Source organism: Buteo buteo, chromosome Z (assembly GCF_964188355.1).
Source record: "Buteo buteo chromosome Z, bButBut1.hap1.1, whole genome shotgun sequence".
NCBI classification, from domain to species: domain Eukaryota; kingdom Metazoa; phylum Chordata; class Aves; order Accipitriformes; family Accipitridae; genus Buteo; species Buteo buteo.
Window position 1 is genome coordinate 30,331,264 of NC_134204.1, and position 14,305 is coordinate 30,345,568.

At 41.7% G+C, this 14,305-nt stretch overlaps 1 long non-coding RNA gene across 4 annotated transcripts in view; it reads right to left on the reverse strand.

The window, feature by feature from the left end:
- LOC142027374 (uncharacterized) overlaps window positions 1-14,152 on the reverse strand; it is a 97,384-nt gene extending 83,232 nt beyond the window's left edge. For all 4 annotated transcript variants that reach the window (XR_012649112.1, XR_012649113.1, XR_012649111.1 and 1 more), the window contains exons 1-2: window positions 14,011-14,152; window positions 10,088-12,984 (exon numbers count right to left, since the gene is read on the reverse strand). This is a non-coding gene — a long non-coding RNA (uncharacterized LOC142027374). The remainder of the gene's footprint in view (window positions 1-10,087; window positions 12,985-14,010) is intronic.
- Window positions 14,153-14,305: the final 153 nt, after the last annotated feature.

Below are 14,305 nucleotides of genomic sequence, written 5' to 3' on the forward strand. Positions count from 1 at the left end.
AGTGCAAAAGCATCATTTCATGGAAAACTCTGCCTTGGAAATGGACACAGGGCACACACAGGAGCCTAGGAGGGGTCTGGCTCCTTCCCCTGCAGCAGGGTAAGGGGTTGGAGTGGGGCAAGCGTGGAGATGGGCCTCACTGCCCACGCACACAAGAAAGGGAGCAAGCTGCTGGCTGTCATCCCGCTCTGTGCCTTCTGCCCTGTGGCTAGCAGAGGGTACATTTCAGCACCTGCCTGCGCCATGACTTTTATGTGAAAGGAGCCCAGTCAGAAGTGTGTATGCTGGGCACTTTATTCACAGGACTCGGATCCTTTGACTCCTGGTGCGACTTTTTTGCCTAGTCACATTTGGATCAATTCATAAGGTGAATTTGTGCATAATCCTAGGACTGCTTCTGCCTCACGGAACAGCTGTAACTGAAGTTTTCACCTCTGCTAAGTGTCCTTGAAAATTTCTTCATGCATTAGATAAGAATGCTCTAAGCATCGGGCTTGTTTAACCAAGAATAAAACTATGTAATTTAAATTTGCAAAGATACACCCACAGCCTCTCATTCTTGTCCAAATCGTAAGACAAATGGATCATCCTTAGCATACTGTTAACTTCCTCCCAATAAAGCTTACTGCATCTTAAATATCAGGAGGAAAACTGTAGATAACAAACTGAAGAGTCAACAATGTCTTGCTGTTGGAGAAAAAGGCCTGGAGCCTCCATTGTTGGAGGCCTTTAAAAACACATTGGACAAATACTGTCAAGAGCAACACAGGAATATGTGAGCCTTCCCTAGATGCAGGAGCCGGACCAGATGATTCTGGAGGGCCCCTTCTAGCTCAGTTTTTCTGTGGGTCTGCCTTAAACTACTTACCTCCAGCTGCACTTAGACAGATGCCAATTTACAAAGGCAAACGCTAACATCAGCCTTTGCTCACCCCCAAGTCTGGTTAAGAGTCTCACTTACCCATAAAAAAATTAGGTGAAGTCTTTATGATTTTATTTACTACTATCATCAGTATTAAAGATTAATAATAATTAATAATTATGAAAACAGCTATAAAATAATAACAAATAATAAGAGTTAACTCTATCACAGTGGTATCACAATTCTCTGCCCATTTACATCATTACACTTTAAGTTTCTACGGAGAGCTACACTGTACCTTTACAAATATTTCTTTTTTGAAGCTTTCTTTTCACTTGGGACAATCCATCTCCAGATTATACAACACACACAGAGTGTTATATACTTCCTCTAGACAGGATATATAGTTACTTACCAACATATGTTCACAACACCAACAGAATGTTTCAATTCATGGATATTATAAATGCTTTTTGTTAAAGTAATGGACTGAAATACTAGTAAACTCTTCAAAAATAAGAGTGAAACTAATTATCAAAGTGACCATATAAGTACTTCCCCAGCTGCTAATGCAAAGCTAAATAATATAATATCCTTGGCCAAAATTGAAGCCTGGGAAGAAAAGTCTGTTTCTTCATTTATATCCATACTAAAAGCAGAATCACAGCAGCTAGCTATATCCAGGCAGCTGCCAGGCATGCCTTTGGCAAGATGCTGCTCTGAGAATTGTTACTGCTCACAGTTACACAAGGGTGGAAAGCAAAAACCAGATACATTTACTGAACCAGAGGCCTGCAGTTAGACACATAAAACTCCGTAGAGCAGCAAGATGCTTCTACTTAAGGTCTAAATATAGAACCTGGACCCCTACATTGAGCACAGATGTATTAAAATACTGGGTTTATTTAAGAACTTGGATTCAAATTGAACTAACGTGAAAAAGCACACCAGAAACCCCATAGAAAATACTCATATCAACATTTCCTTAAAAAGGCTGAAACTCAGATCCAGGCAAAGCTTAGATAGGAGCTCAGTTAGAAAGTGTCACTCCAGATGGCACAGAAGAAATTTACCACTCTTCCCTTCACTGCCCAGGGCGAGGGGGATGTTGCAGTTTGACAAGCCTCAGGGTGCCTGGGAAGATTTGGGTGCTTACACCAAAGCCCATTTCTTTTTTAGCCCCAAGGCTTTGTCCCTTAGATGCACAGCTCCTGGGGATCACTTGTCCAGAACCACCTTCTGAAACAATAACTATTCACCAGTGGAAACAAATAAAACAGCGCTAGGGACTCCACGGCTCAGTGAGGCAGCAAGAAGTGGGTAAACAACTAGGACAGCTTAACCTGGCAATTGCCTTCCTGCAGAACCAGTCCTGTGGCTGTCCCTCAGGCTTATCTGCACAAATTATTTCATAGAACTGTCGCAAAGCTTGAATTCTTGATATCTGTGAAGCACACAGCATGTCAGTAGGTAGCAAGGAACTCTCTGCTTGCAAAATAAAATTAAGAAACAGAGCAGATCCCACAGCCACTAACAGCCTGCTCACAGAGGGCTGAATCTTGATCTGACCTTAACCCTGCAGATGGGCCTTCCAGCTCCAGCTGTAGAGCAGCATGCAGCACCAAAGCTCGTCACATTCCCATTTTGTAGTTAAACAGTCACATTCCCAGGTTGTAGTTTTTCGCTGGGGCTGCTTATTTGGAGCCTTACACATCTCTGAGCTAACTTTCAGGTTAAAAGCAAGAAGTCTCACTGCCTGTTACTTGTTCAGAGTAGTGCAACAACCACGAAGAATGAGGGCAAACTACCAAGTACCAGTCTCTTGGTGACATCCATGGACAGCACGGAGACCGGTGCATGACATGCAAGACCCTGGGAACTCACGTTGAAACATGCATTTCCTGGTTTTTTCCCATCACAGGAATGACTACCTAGCAAAAACACAAAAGATAAAATAGGGGTGGTTGTTCTTGGTTATTTGCACTAATGAGGACCTAGAAAATACGTTATATTTTTCTAATTCCTAACATGAGAGGAGAAAGGACACAGGAATTTTCCTATGGTTTTTTTTTGTGTGTGTGTTTTTTCCCTGGAATGTTATTACACCACAAGGGCTTCTGCTATATCCAAGCCAAGCCAAATGCAACCCTCTTTCTTTTTTTTTCCTCTGGATAACCCACGTAAAGCCTAGATAAACTCCATAGCTGTATACACTGCTGGAAGTAGTCAGAAGAAGATGGTGTCACTAACACAGCAACAAATGGAGTGACACACATAGGAAGAGGAAACAGGATAGGGTCATACTCGGCCTTTTTTACATGCAGGCTTCAACCACTGCTTTTAGCTGAAATATCAGAACAAGACATACCTTTTACTTCATCACTTTCTTAGCTGAAGGGGGTCCTTTGGCAACTTGCCACCAGCACCAGTGATGCTTACACATAATAAAAGCAGTGCACTTGAACACGACAATAAAGATGATAATGAGAACCTACTCGCAAAGGGCTGAGTAAACAGCAGTCAGAGAGAGAGAGGACATGCTGAGAAAACCAGAGCAGAAAACACACTTAATTTCAATGGAAAATGCAATGAGATTGACCCTCATCTCACTGAAGCCACTGGGACTCACAATCCTGGCTGCAAAGACGAATTTCATTATGATATCCCACTGGAAAAATGTGACTGGCAGCTGTAGAAAGATGTGGGATTTTATTAAGATGATGTAGAGAAACAGACTGACTTTTGTAAGCTCTTGAAATGACTAGCAGCTGCAGAAGCTCATCTACGTCACCTAATCTGTCCAGCTCCACTTCACAGGAATGCCCATGGCCTCGGTAGCCCATCTGCAGTGACGCTGCACTGCCCTCTCGTTCACCGCCCAATTACTCTTATTGTAAGAAACACTTTCTTAATGACTTGAGATTTTCCTGTTTCAGCTTCAGGCCATTGCACCTTGTCTTTCCTTCTTCTGAGAATGTGGATAATTCCCTTCTTTCATTTATACTATTACGTTTGCAATTATTTATAGTCTGTAACTGTAAATCTCCTGAGTCCTCCATTTAATACAGTCCTTTCAGTGTCTTTTTCTGCAGTATGTCTTACTTTTCTACCACCATCCATCACTGGCTTTCTATCTTCCTTACTTTTAAAATAATTTTTACATTATGGGGACTCGATTGCATTCACCATTCCAAATGTAGCAAAATCACAGCTATACAAGAGTCTCATTATTTTAATACTATCACCTGGGAAAAGGTGGGTGTGTTTTATGTGACAGTGAAAGACAGACTCAAAAGGCACAGGCAACCTCATTTTCAAATGGCAAACCACACATCTTAAACTTGGAAGTGTAGGAGCAAAGCTCTGAATAGTCTCAGCGTGTCCAAAATATTGCCATTTTCTTCAACCATGCACTAAGAAACACAAGAGCAAGCAGTCCTTGTTAAATTAATAAATAATAATGAGAACATCAGTCTGAAAACAGGATCTTATAATAGAAACTATTAACAAAACCTTTACTCCAGGTGACAGTGATTCCCTTTTACATAAATCAATATAAATTTAAAATTCAAATAATGGAGAACATTTGGCCTGAAAAAAGGCCAAAAGCTTCAATAATAAGAAGTATTAGGAAAGGCATGGATAGAGTTAATTGTACAAAATTATTGGCTGATTTTAAATTTTTCCTAAATTTTCATTTTTAAAGAAGTCTGACAATCTATTAACTGAAGATTCAACCATCCAGTCACTTGAGGATGTACTGCAGGCCATAGACTGTCTCTATTTCCACAGTATTTATCCCTAAATTACTTGAGCACTTGCTAATCATTAATAAGTATACCCCCTGGAAATGCCTTCTCACACTGGGAAACATTTTTATCTCCATTTTACTGGGCAAAGAGACATAGAAAAACTGAGCTGCACAAGAACATTTGAAAAAATTTCAACAAAGCCAAGCCATGAATTGAACCTGTATCTCCTGAGCTGCTCTTCAGTATCTTCACAGCAATATTCTTAAGAAAAAACAGACAAGGTAGCTGCAGTTGAAAAGCCTAAGGAAGCACTCATTATATGCAAATAAGATTTATCTTCTTGTGTCAGCAGATGCTATGCTGTATTGATGCTGAAATGACCAATGCTAACTACAGAGATCATGACAAAATGGATCTCCAAGGAATAACACAGACATGATAGAATAGCAATCATGAGAAAAACACAGCTTTGAAAGGGTACTTGCCTGTATTTTAAAGCATTCAGGTAAAATGAAATAATGGTTATGACAGTGTAGTAGTGTTGCATATTAATGATGTGATAGACTTCAGGGAAAAAAAAAGAGATCAAAAGCAGTCTAGAAAAGGAGGGCTCTATTGTTATAGAGACAGAGTCTGCTGTGGGCCACTAGATATGGCGACAGACAGGCACAACTCTATGGTGTTACAAGGGAGAAAGACGTGTCAGGACATTGTATTATTAGAGAAGACTTGACTTCCCATACACAGAGAACAAATACTACTGATAACTGTCAGTTCTGCCTACTTTCAGACATGAGTGGTGTGTATCCTCACCAAGTAGCCAATGAACCCATACTGCTGCGGTTGAGTTTTAAGTTTGTTTTCCATTGTTTTCCACACCAGATCTGGTAAGATCTGATCTGAATGACCATGGGCTGACTCACTTAAATACACAGAGTTAAGTTCTCTATTGTAAAAGATCAAATTTTTAAAAATTCAGAGAACTAGAGAGTTTAAGAGTTTGAAATTTCTTTAAATGCTCATCAAATGTATTAATAAAGAAAAAAGAAAGTGTATTGCATATGATACTAAGACTAAAGATCCTGTAAGTATAACTCTATAACTAAATTAATTGATTCACTTTTCAGCAGAAACAATGACTATACAGTCAACGGTAGGATGGTTAAAGGAAAAAAGGACACAGAAAAAGAATTATCAAAATGAAATAGAGGTGAAACTCCAAAGATCTTGCAGTGGAGTAGACAGTCTCTATCCTAGGACATATGCTATAGGAGAACAGAATGAGCATTACTTGTATTTAAGGAAGGGGAGGAGTTTCTCAAACAGCTCAGCCAGATCAGACCTCTCGTCTGACTTCAATAATATACAAAGTTTTAGGACAAATACGGAAGAGAAAACACCATAAACTTCAATGTGCTTGGAAAATGGGAGAAAACACAACATGGATTTACCAGAATTAGATTGTGCCCAGGTAATTTGAGTCCTTCTTTCCTTAAGTCATCTGAATTTTTCGACAAACTATCTAGACCAAGTCCACATGGGACTCAGTCGAGCATCTGACTGAGTCCAGCACAGGAAACTATTAGTTAAGCAGCAAATGCTGGCAATTTGTACAAGAGTTGCCAGATGGGTAACAGATACCCTAAAGGGAACATGAGGAGTAGTGCTGAAAAGAAAACATTGGGATAAAGTAGGTTACTAAGAGAGTTCACCTGTGATCAGCTGTGGGACCAATCTTATTTAATATCATCACCAACAATCTAGCTACAGAAATTAGGAAGGGTTTAACAGAATTAAAACCATGAAGTTGGATAGCACACTTACTAGACAACTGACATATTGAACTAAATAATAGAAATTGCCTAAATGCCCATCTGTCCCCTTTGATCACACAGGTGATCTTGCACCTCAAGTTAAATACTTAGGGTAGGTGGATACTTAAACAGCAACCAGAACACCATCTGATGCAGCTGGAAAAAGGGCACACAGGGTGTCAGACAAGGTATTTCTAGCAAGGCAAGTATTAATGTCAGCTTAATGTCAGCATAGGAGGCTGGGATGAGGCCTCCTGTGTAGGGTTCGGCGTTCGGAAGATCTCACGATGTCACGGAAAGTTAGAGGGTTAGTCGCAGCCTTGTGATGTACCTGTAACCCCACCTCCCCTTGTTAGTATAAAAGGAATTAACTGCGCAATAAAAGGCGGAAGTTGGCGCTCACACTGTGTGTGTTATCTGTCTCTTTCCCTGGTCCGGGCCGACCAGTGATCTAAGCGTGGCACCTTGATATGTAGCGAACACTACACTCCTGTGGAGCTCTTTGCACCCTAGAGCATCACCTACCTTTCTGTTCAGTCAAGCCCAGGAAAGGTGGATTCAAGCCGGGAGAGGGGCTGATGATCCCAAGCACGATGGTTAGAGGGATGGTCTATCACCACTGAAGTGCCCAAAAGAGTTTGGCTAGTTTAGCTTGGAAAAAAGGGGGCTGAGAGAGGACAGGGAAGAATGTCAGGCACCATCACTGAAAGTCAACATCAGTCTCAGAAGGAACAGAAACAAAATGAACAGCAATAAATTCTGTGTGGAAGATAGAAGATAACTACATATCCCAGGAACAAGACATCAGCTACTCTTGTTAAGTTTTACAGTAAATGTCACTGCAAAAAGAAAAAGGAAAAAAAAAAATATCAGGAAATCCTCCACAAATAAACAACTCTCTAAAGGGTTGCAACATGATGTGTCATCAATTTATGGTTTACTTATGACTTAGCTTTCCACAGCATAAGACTAGACTAGACTCAGCCTTCCCTTCCAGTCTTCTGTTCATTATTATAAAAAGATACTTTTCCTTTTGAAAACAGTTGTAACAAGGAAATAATTGACCTTGCAAGAATAAAACGTATTTATACCTATCCTACCCAGGTATGTTCTAAGACAGCCCAGGCCTAAGAAAGCTGATTTTCAATCAGCAGAACAGAAGTTAGAGTCTACGTATTGCTATAGACAAGACACATTTATATTATATTCTTGAAATAGACACAGAAACTGTCATTTCATTTCACAGAAGCAATTTCCTTGTAAGCAAAATCTAACAATATTTCAGCATGCAGAACAATATTATCTTGCATATAAATGCAAAGATATCAGTACTGATCAATTTCAATGTAATTTAAGATTTAAAGGAGATGCTGTTATACTGCATTTCCTCAGTTTGTAAATCTGTGTACCATTTCTTGCAAAACACCACCTGCACCAGAGAAGAGTTTGACCATTTGCCTGTTGAATGTTCTACTTCCTCTCAAACGACAGTATCCACAAAAAGACTGTGAAACTCAAACATATGGGGAAGAGGAAGGGCTAGTTAATGAAAATGGCAAGAGTTTACAACACTGTTAGGGATGAAAAATGAAAGTTGCATTTAAAATATGAGTAGGTAATGCAGAGTGTGACAACAGATCATTTTTGCAGCAGCTATGGGACATGGAAAACACAACCCACTGTTACACCACATAACCAAAAAGCCCAGGGCAGCTGTCTCGCCATGTCCTTAGTTTATTCTCTTTCTGACCACCAAGTGCCACAGCCTCTCTGCCCAGAACAGGGAAAACTCCCCCAGCATAGTTCTCTGCTGCTTACCCTTCTACAGAGGTACACTCTTCTGCCACGTTTGTTACCTTTTTTGCAAATCAAGAACATATTCAGAAATTCTATATTCAGGCTAATACACTGTATTCTGTTTCCATATTATCTTCCAGATCTGAACATTCCCAAAATGTTCCAGATCATCTGCTCACATGTTCATGTGAAGGGAAAGTAGTATTTCTTTGCACACATCTGCAGTGACACCCTCATCATTTCAATATCTGATTAAAAACTTCTCTGCTAGCGTGCGAGAACATTATGGCCCACTCCAAGTTTCCACTAACATTTCTTTTTGTTCCCCATCTTATTTCCTATGCTCTACAGGCACAACACCACAATCTGAAGTTTTAACCCATTTAATTAATCATATTCCTTAATTTTAACACACACCACCATTTTTCATCCTTTGCAAAGAAGAACATAAATACTAATATCCTCCTCCACTTAATATACAGAGATTTTGGAACACAAATGTCAGATTTCCCAAAATGCATGTGTACTTCCACAAAGGTGAATATATACACTGTTAATCATGAGTGTACATTAAAAAAAAAAAAGCAAACAAACTTCAAGTTCCCCTTTTTGCACTAGAAAACTTCACAAACATGTACTTCTGGAAGAATTTTAATAAAAGTTTATATTAACAGATACATGTCTCACAGGAAAAACTCATTAGAATATAATTCAGTCTATGTATACTGAAAGTAAATCTTGAGGTATCAGCAAGATGGATTTATATTTGGTTTATTACTAAACATATAGAATTGATGTCACATGAGGATATGATACTCTAAAGAATATGTCTTTTCTAAAGATAAACATAAAAAAGTGGAAGTAGCCACAAAGTTGCAAAATGGGCAAGACTGTATTTTTTAAGCCACATTCTGTCCCACATCTGACAGAAATGCAAGCTCTTTTTCCACCACAACTAAAATTTTATCACATATTTCTTGAAAAAAAAAAAGCATAGTGGAAGTTCTGGTTCCAATGCATGACTTACAACTCTCTCATTTGCAAGTTTATGCAGTGCATGCACAGCACAGTACCACCAGTGGAACACGATTTGCATTTTGAAAACAAATTAAATACTTCCAGGTTCTGATCCTAACATGACTTTAACTATTGTGAAGTCTTCCAATACTAAATAAACCCTAAACTTCCAACCCTAAATAAAATGCTTTCATGTTCATATCACGCATGCTAGGTCCTCACAAACAGGGGAAACCCATTAGTAAGTGACTATAGAAAGAAAATTGACTAATATGTAGCACAGAGAAGGAAATCCTGTCTTCACAGAAACCAGTGGCAAATGCCAATTGATGTTGGCAGGTCAAGAACTGTACCCAATATTTTTTCCATTGTGAAGAACACATCCAAAAGAGACAAGTATTTTCTAACCTCCTTCAGAGATAAACTATCCATTTTTCTTGTACCACTAGTGATAAAAAAAATCGTAAAAATTCATATTAAAATCACCGGTGAGACAAGAGTTCTCTCTGCCTCATTTTTACAACTCACATGATGATGATCGGAAGGGTAAGGGGGACTTTTTTGTGAGTCTTAATTTACTGTTTGCTAGGTATCCTGAGAACAACACAAGAAAGGTGCTTTATTAGTGCAAAGTTGTTTGTTTGTTTTTTCTCCTTTTTTTCCCTAAAACTGCAGACAAAACACAGAACATGGACATGAGTAGCACTTTTAACAGTATAAACATTCATATAGTTTGCAGAGAAGCCCTGCAAAAAAAAAAGGGGGGGGGGGGCGGAAAAAAAGGCCAATTTGTCTCTTAGATACAGCCACAAAATCTTATGGATCAAAAGGATTCATGCACATACCTATTTTAAATTATTCCCAAAGGATGCATTCTGTCTCCCTCATGCTCTGTACACCTCCTCTGAAGTCAGTAATACAGATCCTGGCTCTGCACTTCCAAAATACAGCCATGAATACACCTCCTTTGATTACTGTCAGTTCAGTCATGCAATGATCTTATGTGCAGTTAATGTCTTTGATGGTAGCACACAATGAAGAAAATATTTCTGCAAGTGATCCTAAGGCAGGATGCTATCCCATGATAGGTAGCTGCTGCTTTTTCTACCCTTGAGGTTTTCCTTTTCTTTATTAGATTAGATTGCATACTGCAGAAAGATCCTCACTTCACGTCCTTCACCAGAGAAGCTGGAGACCAAAGTCCCAATGATTAAAAGACCTGAAGGTGAATTAGTAATCCCAGTGCTTCAGGAACACATTTAGAAATGGAGGCTATAGGGTCTTTAAGGCAAAAAGAGAAAGGAACACAAACCACACTGAATTCATATTACATGTACTCCAGAAGGTCCTTTCTGTTCTTTATTTTCTCTTGTAAGTTGACTTTACACTCTATAATCAACAGGATAAGTTAATTATCGCAAAGGATCCAAACCTACTGTAAGTCCAAATGCATTATCAGGTGAACTGATGTTGGAAAGTCTCTGGGACCCCAATATCCACCACCATTCCCCAAAAGAAAGGTAATACGATGCTGTTACTTGGGTCCTTTTTTAAGGCGAAGGTAATGCCTAACTGGTTCACTTAGCTTCTTGGCAATCTTTTCCTGCTTTTTTCAAGGGAACATCACTAGACGTTCAAGAGTATTCACCAGTTATGAGTCAGAAAACAGGATGGAGACTCGGAGACTTCTCTAAAAACAATTAGCAGTAATAAAATTATTATGCATAATATTTAATACCATATACCACTTGACATTTTACAGTTCTTTGCATGCACACAGATTGTTCTGTAGAATATCCCGATGAAGACAGCATGTCCTATTATCACAAATGAGAAATCCGCAACAAACCTTCATATCCAGTGAAACCTCACCGAATCCGAGCATTTGCTCAGTACAAACAGCAGAAGTCACTGCTAGAAACACAGTTTAGGAATGCTCTTCTCAGCCAGCCTGGCTGGTTACAAACTACTCCTTCATAATGCCTAAGTGGTTTTGGAAACACTAGCCCTGCACATCATGTGTGTTTATAGTGCATATTTAATAACATTGCTACAAATACATATTAATGCAAATAATAACAGACTGGTTCTGAGAGCAATACAGGAGCAGAGCACCCTCTGGGATTGTTCTTGACTACGGGAACTTGCTTAACTGAGATGGCAATGCCAGCTTTCCCCTCACACTCACTCTCTGCACTCCCTGAGGTTGCCTACTTTCTCATCCACCTTCTGTCTGCAGCTTCCTGACTTCCCTAACAGCTGAAGAAGTTCAACTCAAACAGACATGGCAAAAACCAAAGGAGACTGAGGGTCACACATGGAAACAAAGCAAATGTTAATGCATTTCCCAGACTGATGATGAAAGGACTTGCAGTTTGACAAAAGCCAGCTCACATTCCCTACAAAATCCAGCACCTTCTCTAAACCTTAGACCCTCTTGGGTACTTTGCTCCTACGTTATCACTAGCATAGCAGGACTGCTATTCTTCTAAGTGCACATTTTCCACAGAAACCCACAATTTTATTCCAGTTCTCCTGTAGAGATCCATTCTGGCTTCTATCCTTGTGTGTATGAACGAAGTGACACTACAATTCATTACACATACTGCAGATCCCCCCATACACCTTACCTTCCCATTGCCACATGAAGCAAGCCTTTGCAAGACTATGGCTACCGCAAAGGCACAAACCTCAGTGCACGTGGCTCGTGGCTCCTGGCTCCCATGGATCTCACAGATCTCCAAGAGGGGCTGGCAGGCTTTCTGTCTGAGATCCTTTACTGGAGATTCCACCAGAGCCTGCAGATGATCAGACTCATGCACTTACTTATCCTGCATTTTAACTTAGTTGAAACGCTAACACTTTTTACAGCAAGTTCTGCTTTGGAGTCCAAACCCTCAGATGTGCAAAGAGCTAGGTACATCCAAGATAGAAAGTTGCTTTCCAATCACAAAGCCAGGCGCAGGTGCTCATGGAGCAGCAATAATGCAGGGGACAAAGACTGTTTTTCCTCCCCCCAGTAAAACTGTATCTTCCATAGACAAACAAGGAAGACCATCAACTACAAGCATACATTATGTTATGTCCAGCCCTGTATTTCTGCATGACTGGAGTTGTCTTCTGTATTGCTGCACTCAGCATATGGCTTATGAAATATTTCTGCAATGATAACAGGGTATTTGTGAAAATGCTGTTCAGCCCAAAGCACAGCAGACCATGCAACAGTGAGTACCCGACTGAAGGCAATACGTCATGCTGAAGATCTGCAAGAACGATGTTTTCAGCATACCACTTACACTAAGCCATCTTCCTGAGGACCCCAGTCAACCCCCTTGTACACAATAGATTTTTTCTGGCTTGAAGCACCATATGTTTGCAAGAACAATGCTGTAGCATCTAATGCCACATACCAGGCAGGCTGGGAAAGTAGAGTCTTTCTCTTGCTGCCCCTGAGGCCATGAGGTAGAGGGGCTATAGAGAGGCAAACACTAGGCACCACTCTCTTCACATTTACACACATATCAGAAATATCATTCCCAGATGTATTTCAGTTACACGAAATCAAATCTTGACGTCTTTAACAAGTCTCAGATACATCAACTATTTGCCCATTTGGATGACCCGGACGCTCGTTCGTTATGTGAACTGCAAAAGACAATCCACTCCGAAGTTATTCATGCAGTGGTATGATTTGTCTTTAGTGGAGTCATGAAACTGGATGCAATTCAAAAAGGGCTTCACTCTGCAAATAATGTATAAAGAAATATGTTACGACATTTAGGAAACAGGGAGACTCAAAGACACTTGCTTCATCGGAGGAATCACCTGCATTACTGAAAAAGACTTAAAATATTAGGCTAATAGTTGAAGAGTTCATTTCCAAGGAAAGAAACAGCAACCAGCTTTTCACCATTTTTGGATGGAGCAGTTTGCTGAGGTTTATGTCTCCACTACAATATTAACGGTACAGCACACAATATTACCATAAAATAGCAAGTCTGCGAACACAAATGAAAAAGAGGAGAGGATCACTAAACCTCAACTGCAAATTCTGAGTGTGCCATGAACAAAACCAAATTTGCATTTTACCAATGCTTCTTCTCTTTGTTTCACCACGACATAATTGCATGTTTGAAACACTACAAATGTGGAATAAAACTACCAATTCTCCTCCTTAAAATAAAAGGTTAAGCTTGTAATTATACGACTTTGACATATCATTTTCTGCAATTACTAATTAACTACGATCCCTGATCAGAGAATGCAGAAGTAGCGATCTTCTTCCTCAAGAGCCGCGCCTGATTCGATTTAAGTCAAGTTCGGCTACGGAGGGAGGAAAAAAACCCACGGGCACGCAAGCATGCGCCCGGGGGGCACCAAATGGAAGAAACGCTCCTTTGGAGAAAACCATCCCGCAGCGCGGATTTCGGCACGCCTGGCTGTGCCGCCCAGGACGGGGGGCCCCGCAACGTCCCCTCCCCGCTGCGGAGCGCGGACGGCGGCATCGGCGTTTGGGGGAAGCAGGCGAAACAAAGCCGCCGCCGCCGCCGCCCCCCAGCCCGCGCCCCCCTCCGCCGCCGAAGCTCCCTCCGGCCAGGGCGGCCCCGCACCGCCGCCTCGGGTGCAGAAGCTGGCAGCGGGGTCGCACCACCCCCGCCCCGCGGAAAGAAGGCCGGGAGGGGGGAGCGTGTGTGTGTGGGGGGGGGGGTTCTTCCCGCAGCGCAGCACCGCACCGCACCGCGTCGCCCCCCGCCGCAGCGCCACTCACCGTGCCGTGCCGCGCCGAGCCGCGCCGAACCGAACCGAGCCGAGCCGAGCCGCGCCGGTGTGCGGGCGCGCCGCGGCGGCCGCAGGTGCCGCGGAGGAGGAAGCGGGGGTGGGCGGCGCTGGCGAGCCAACCGAGGCCCGGCGCGGCGCCGTGAGTCACCAGCGGCAGCGCAGGGCGGCCGGGCGGCTGGTATAAGAGCGCCGCGGGGACACCTTCCCCTCCATGCCTGCGTCCGACTCCTTCTCCTCGCCTCTCCGGCCGCGGCGCTCGCCCGCCCTCTCCCTCACGCTCTCTA